Source organism: Gavialis gangeticus, unplaced genomic scaffold (genome assembly GCF_001723915.1).
Source record: "Gavialis gangeticus isolate Ggan-Ray unplaced genomic scaffold, GavGan_comp1, whole genome shotgun sequence".
Classification (NCBI taxonomy): domain Eukaryota; kingdom Metazoa; phylum Chordata; order Crocodylia; family Gavialidae; genus Gavialis; species Gavialis gangeticus.
This window is the reverse complement of record NW_017729029.1, coordinates 19565478-19573002: the sequence shown is the minus strand read 5'-3', so window position 1 is coordinate 19573002 and position 7525 is coordinate 19565478.

Sequence of the window (7525 nt, the reverse complement as noted above, 5' to 3'; positions counted from 1 at the left end):
CATGCACAACCTTAGAACTTATCACGAGTCCATGGAATGGCCCTGACAATACCTGCAACCAAGGCGGAAGTTCTCAAACTATACCTGGATGTTTTTGAATGGTTGGGCCAATTTCATGGTACCCACCACATCTATGTTGACCTGGCAGTACTACCAGTAGTGCAGGTGTGTAGATTCCCTATGCAAGCCTAGGAAAATTGAAGGCCACCCTCAAAATGCTGGAAGCTATGAGAGTCATTATGAAGGTGACTAAGCCCACAGCCTCAGCCAATAGCTTTGTGAGCACACAAAAGAAGGATGGTTTGCTACGGCTTTGTTTAGACCCATGAGACCTCAACAAGGCAGTATTGAGGCAGCAATTTTCTATTCCCACTGTAGAGGATGTGCAAAAGAGCTTGTCAGGTAAAAAGCTGTTCACCATTCTTGATGAAAGTGACAGCTACTGGCAAGTCAAGTTGGACAAGGAATTGGAAGAGCTGTATACCTTTAACACCCCATGGGGACAGTACCACTTCAATCATCTTCCCTTTGGTATTAAGAAGGCTAGTGAAGTATTCCAACAGAAGAATCATGATGCTTTGGTGACATTTCGGGAATCCACATAAGTGCGGATGACATGCACTATCCTGAAACAAGTCCTAGAGAGAGCGTGTCCGAAAAGTGTGAAGTTTAATAAGGATAAAATATAGTTTTTAGTCAACAGCATTAGATATATGGGCCATATCTTCTCAAAAGTAGGTGTCAAACCAGATGATGACAAAGTGGAAGCCATCAACAGAATGCTGCCTCCAACAGATAAAACAGGCCTTCAGAGACTCCTCAGAACCATTCAGTACTTGGTTCAATACATTCTGCATGAGTCCAGCCTGATGGCTCTGCTGGGAGCACTTTTCAGAAACGACATTATCTAGCAATGGGGACCCAAGCATCAGGAAGCCCTGGCTAAGCTCAAGCAAACCATCACAATGACACCTGTGTTCAGGTACTTCAACCCAGGAGAGCACCTGAAAATCCAAGCCGATGCATCTAAAGATGCCCTAGGAGCACGTCTGTTTCAGCAGAAGCAGCCAATTGCATATGCTTTGAGGGCTCCAACACAATCTGAGAAAATTATGCTTCAATTGAAAAAGAACTTCTGGCAATTCATAGATGTTAGGGTTGGAAGGGACCTCAACAGATCATCGAGTCCAACCCCATGCATAGACAGGAAAGAGTGCTGGGTTCAGATGACCCCAACCAGATGCCCATCCAACCTCCTCTTGAAGACCCCCAGGGTAGGGAAGAGCACCACCTCCCTTGGGAGCCCATTCCAGACCTTGGCCACTCTAACTGTGAAGAAGTTCCTCCTAATGTCCAGTCTAAATCTGCTCTCTGCTAGCTTATGGCCATTATTTCTTGTGACCCCCAGGGGCACCTTGGTGAGTAGAGCCTCACCAATTCCTTTCTTTGCCCCCATGATGAATTTATAGGCAGCCACAAGGTTGCCTCTCAACCTTTTCCTGTGGGGGCTGAAGAGGTCCAGGTGCCCTAGTATATCCTTGTAGGGCTTGGCCTGCAAGCCCTTAACCATATGAGTGGCCCTTCTCTGGACGCTCTCCAGGTTATTCATATCCCTCTTGAAGTGTGGCGCTCAAAACTGCACACAGTATTCCAACTGCAGTCTGACCAGTACCTGATAGAGGGGAAGTATCACCTCCTTGGTTCTGTTTGTCATGCGTCTGCTGATGCATGACAAAGTGCAGTTAGCTTTTCTGATTACTTCAGCACACTGACGACTCATGTTCATCTTGGAGTCCACTAGGACTCCAAGATCCCTTTCCGCTTCCATGCTACCAAGCAGGTCATTTCCTAGGCAATAGGTGTGCTGGACATTTTTCCTCCCTAAGTGCAGCACTTTTCATTTTTACTTGTTAAATTGCATTCTATTGTTTTCTGCCCATTTTCCAACCTGTCCAGGTCTGCCTGTAGTTGTTCCCTGCCCTCTGGTGTGTCCACTTCTCCCCACAGTTTTGTATCATCCACAAACTTGGACAGAGTACACTTCACTCCCTTGTTCAAGTCACTGATGAAGACATTGAAGAGCCCTGCGGGACCCCACTACCCACTCCCTTCCAGGTTGATACCAACCCATCCACTACCACTCTCTGGGTATGACCCTCCAGCCAATTTGCCACCCACCGGAGTGTGTAATCATCCAAGTCACAGCCTCTTAACTTGTTCACCAGTATGGGGTCGGATACTGTATTGAAGGCCTTCCTGAAGCCTAAGTAAATGATATCAACCCCTACTCCTGTGTCGAGGTGTTTTGTAACCTGGTCATAAAAAGAGATTAGATTAGTCAGGCATGATCTACCTGCTATGAACCCATGCTAGTTTCCCCTCAGCATAATTTTTCCCACTGGGCTCTCACATATATGAGCTTTAATAATGTTTTCAAAGACTTTGCCAAGGATGGAGGTGAGACTGACTGGACTATAGTTGCCTGGATCCTCCTTCCTCCCCTTCTTGAAAATAGGGACCACATTGGCCCTTTTCCAGTCCTGCAGGACTTGTCCAATGCACCACGAGCGCTCAAATATTCTTGCCAGTGCCTTCAGTACCCTCAAATGGAGCTCATCTGGGCCTGCCAACTTAAACACATCCAGTCCTTCCAAGTGACTCTGCAACATCTCAGGGTCAACGCTTGGTAGTCTGGTGCCCAGCTGTTGCCTCTCTACAATCCCATTGTGAGACTTGTCTTGCCCTTCATTTAGGAAGACTGAGGCAAAGAACTCATTGAGGAGTTCAGCCTTGTCCTCCCTGTCTGTCACCAATTGCTTTTGCCCATTCAGTAGTGGTCCTATTCCACCCTGGGCCTTCCTTTTACTTCCTATATATCTGAAAAACAATTTTTTGTTATCCTTAACTTGGGATGCCATCCTCAGCTCCATGGTAGTTTTGGCCTTTCTAACTGCCTCCCTACAACTGTGAGCTCTTTAGTAATATCTCCCTGTTTCCACTGCTTATGTGCCCCCCTTTTTGCCCTTAGGCTGCTCTGGATTTCTCTGGTCAGCCAAGGAAGCCTCTTGGCCCCTTTCCCCCTGCATTGGAATCATCTCCCTCTGTGCCTGAAGGATCATTTCCTTAAGGCACAGCCACCCTTCCTGGGCTCCCATTTTCCTTCTTCCCCTTCTTGAAAACGGGGACCACATTGGCCCTTTTCCAGTCCTCTGGGACCTTTCAGTCCTCCGGGACGTCACCATGGCCAAGTTCCATCAATATGTGTATGGCACCCAGGTAAGGGTCCAGTTGGACCCTAAACCCCTGGAAGTGATTTTTACAAAGCCCATAGGAAAGGCTCCAGCATGGCTACAGATGATGCTGTTGCAGCTCCAAAAATATGACATCCAGATTCTGTATACCAAAGGCAAAGAAATTTTAATGGCTGACACACTTTCCAGAACTACAACACTCGCCCCTCCCCTGATCCTGATCATTTCCACTCAGAAAAAGGTGGTTTAGGGTCTGACTGAAACACAGCCACACAGTGGCCAGTTACTCCAGCAATTACTGGAGCACAAGAGGGCAGACAGGAAACTACAAGCTCTTAGAGCCCAGCATCTTAATGGATGGCCGAGTAGGCAAAAACAAATGAAACCTGAACTAAAGCCTTACTGGCCTTCCAGAGACAAAATCCAGTTTCAGGATGATTTTCTTCTGATTGGGCTGAAAATAATCATTCCACGTGCAAGGACCAACATGTTGACATTGTTTCACTTGCCCCATCAAGGCATAATAAAGTCAAAAGCACAAGCTCAACAAACCATGTATTAGCCTCAGATGAATGCCCACATCAAGCAATGGACTGCAAATTGCACACCTTGTCAGTAACTCCAACCTAATACTCAGAAAGAACCCATGATTTCACATGAGATCCCAGATGTACCTTGGCTAAAACTGGCAGTGGACATTTTTGACCTATAGGGACAGTCTTATAATAGTCAACTATTACTCCAAGTACCATGAAGTTTTGCACCTGCCTGACAGGACAGCAGGCAAGGTAATAGACAAAATGAAGTCTGTATTTGCTTGCCATGGCATACCTAAGGAAATTGTTTGTGATCATGTGCCATTTGCAAGTCACACAATGAAACAATTTGTGAAAGACTGCAGCATAACCATCACCCATTCTTGTCTGGTGTCACAGGCTGGCTAGGCGCTGTGAGTATATCAGCCCTTAGGCTCCTGGGTTCAGGATCAAGGAGGCGAGTTGGGAGTGAAGTAAAGGCAAATTTACTTATAGCTTAGCATACAATAGTTAACAGAAAGGTTAATGCGACAAACAGTACAGTAATACACAGTTAATAGTGAATGATAACAACAGATAGACAGAATGACAAAGAGTTCCCACATGGGGTTGGCAACTTATCGGCAGTCCCTCTATGCCAGGTTCCAGTGAAGTCAGGCATCCCCAATCAATGCTATCTGAGGGGTCACCGGGAAGATCCCTTGGCCAGGATCCGGTCCTCACTCACACTGGGAGTCCAGGGTCCAGGCTTGGTACACCGATGGTCCTTCTGTCCCGTCCTTCTAACTGGTCACTTGACATGCACGTTCCTTTATGCTTTATCTATTGCTAATCTGTTGGCTGTAGAGCCACTCACAATCTTGCCCTACAGCTGTTACCCTATGGGATCAAAAGGTGTTAGAAATTATCATGAAAGGTTACCGCCTGAACATTGGGTTCACCCAATAAGCAAATTGCACCACATTACTTTGAGGTTTGAAATTAACATTACCTGCCTAAGCTCAACTCCTTAGTTTTTTATTCCTGGATTCCTTGGAATGTGCTGATTATATTAGGTGGTCAGATCTTGTTATGGCTTGGCCTTTAAAAACCTGTTAGATCAGCTAATCTTGTAGTTCTGCTTATTTTGGGGGCTCAGTGGTCCCATAATCAGTGCAAACAGTTAGATTCAACACTTCGGTTAAATTGTGACAGACAAATTCCACTTGTAGGTTGCAAACTTGCAAGCTTTGCATTAGCTAATTTTAACTGCTTAGACAATTGCCTAAATGCCTCCAAGAGCATATATTTATTGCTCATGATAGTAACCCCTCTGGTTCTGGCCACCACAGTCTGGGTTATCTACAATCCAATGATCAGGCTGAACGCACGGTTCAGACCATCAAATTTATGTTTAAGAAGACTTTCCAGGATGGCTCAGATCTATATCTGGCTTTACTCAATCTGAGGATCACTCCCATTACGGGCCTTGAGTATGCTCCAGTGCAGCTTCTGATGGGAAGACTTTTGCGCAGTACCCTCCCTGCTACAACAGCAGTGCTAACTCCTAGACTACCGTCAAATGCCTCCCACAAGTTGCAGAACCTTCAAAGGCACCAAAAGATGCACTATGCCCGCAGAGCTGCATTCTTGCCACCTCTGAGAGGGGGAGAAAGTAAGGATGCAAACAAATACAGGTTGGATACTAGTGTCCATTATGGCAAAAAGGGATGAACAGCATTTCTATGTAGTAAAACCCCCATGCAGTAATATCTACAGGAAGAACAGAGGGTATTTAAGACGGGATTACTTATCAGTACCAGAAGAACATGTTGATGCACCTCAAGAGATGGCAGCAGAACAAACATCAGAAGTAAAACCAGAACACCAAGAGCAACAGTTTTGTTACATTTCAGAGAATCCACCAGTACTCACAGAGACACCTGATGACACCATGCAAACTAAGAGTGGACATGTGATGAAATTGCCTGTGAAGTACAAGGGCTATGTAATGGGATAGCGGTAAAGTGTAAACCCCATTGGTGAGCCAAGTGCTAGCAAACTCTGGCTCCATGAAACATTCCAAGTTCAACTAGCTACTGATGAACACTCAACTATTTAAGAGGAAGCTCCCAGAGTAAAGGAAGAGTATGTGGTATATTGAATGGACCTTTAAGGGGCCAGCAGTGGTACGGTCCAGTCTTTCACCCTGATGCCACGTGGGCACAGTTTGGTTGGTGTGGTTGTTCTCCCCACAAGCTGAGTCCTGTTTCTAATAAAGATAAAGCTGTTTGCCAGCCCACCAGTCTCTGCTAAATGCTCACTTGAGGACAGAACCCCAGGGGCATGGAGGTTTGAGTAACTACCCTATCCCAGAAACCCAGTGGCCAAGGGCAAACACTATAGGACTGATTGAATTGTTGACTTGTTGATCCTGAGAGGAGCTTGGTTGGTTTTGATTGTCTGCGGCATGTGGTAGTGCTTGTGACAGAGTGTGTGAGGGGTGATCTATTGGAAAACTAAGGTGTGTTTGAGACATCTGTGGGCTTCTGTTGGATACTTATCTTACCTGTGCCTACTGGTGAACATAACCTTGATCATCTGTTGGTAATTATCACCCTTCCCTCTCACTCTCATTCTGAGTAAAAGGGAAAGATTTAGGGAGCTGGTTGTCACAGTAGCTGAATGAGCCTTAACAAGGCCCAGACACTGACCTCCACTGCCCCCTGGAAGTCTTGTTCACAGTTTATGTTTAAACCAGTATATGTATATATAGTTGTATTGCTTTGTTCTCATATTCTGATATTTGTATTGAGTCTATTTTACAATATACTTTTAAAACTTATTGAATCTCCACAATAGTCTTATTATAGGGTACATGGGGGCAGGCTGGAGCCCTATGTGTATCCTGTGACCCCATAAATTCCATTCCTACAGAGATAATTATAAAAGGCCCTGGTCATCTGAAGAGGCCTTAAAACCCTCCGCTCCATTAGTTTATTATACATTGCCAGTGTCACGGATGGTGCGGTTCATCTGCCTTTCACCACAGAGATGAGATAAACAGTGTAGTTGGTCCCTGATGAACCTTGTGTAACCTAGAGATGTTTGCCATGGTAAGCACTACGTGGTCCACTTAGCATATCTATTATGCATCTGTAAGCATACATAATTGTACTCCAATACCACTGAAGTATTATAACCATTTCTTGAATTAGTTCTACTTCAAGCAGAGCTAGTTGCAGCATGGATCCTCTAACACATCCATCTCCATTAGTGCAGTGGCCACATGAATGAAACTACCTGGTGTTATGGTCACTCCACCTTAGACATGTTTAGATAGCCCACTTGCACTCCACTGAAAGGGCATGAAGTCTGTCAGAAGTCAGGTAGATGTACAAATCATGCTGCATGTAGGAGTATGTGAAATGGTTCCTATTTGATTTGGATTTGGATTCGGCCCAAATCAGTGATTCAATTCATTGATTCAAATCACTGTCCCTGATATGTTTCTGCCAAATCCAAATCTAAAGATTTGATGCTCATGTGGAGAATCAGCGATTCAGCCATAGACACAGCTTTAAATGTTTTTTCTATGTACTTTGAGGTACCAGGTGCAGCTCATGAATGCTACAATGCTAGGGCAGATGGAGCATCCCAGAGGAGCGTGGGGTGGGGGGGCGTCCTGCATGCTCAGCAGTGAACCCATAAGTGGACCAGAAGTACTTCCGGTCCACTTCTGGGTCCACCAGGGAGCGC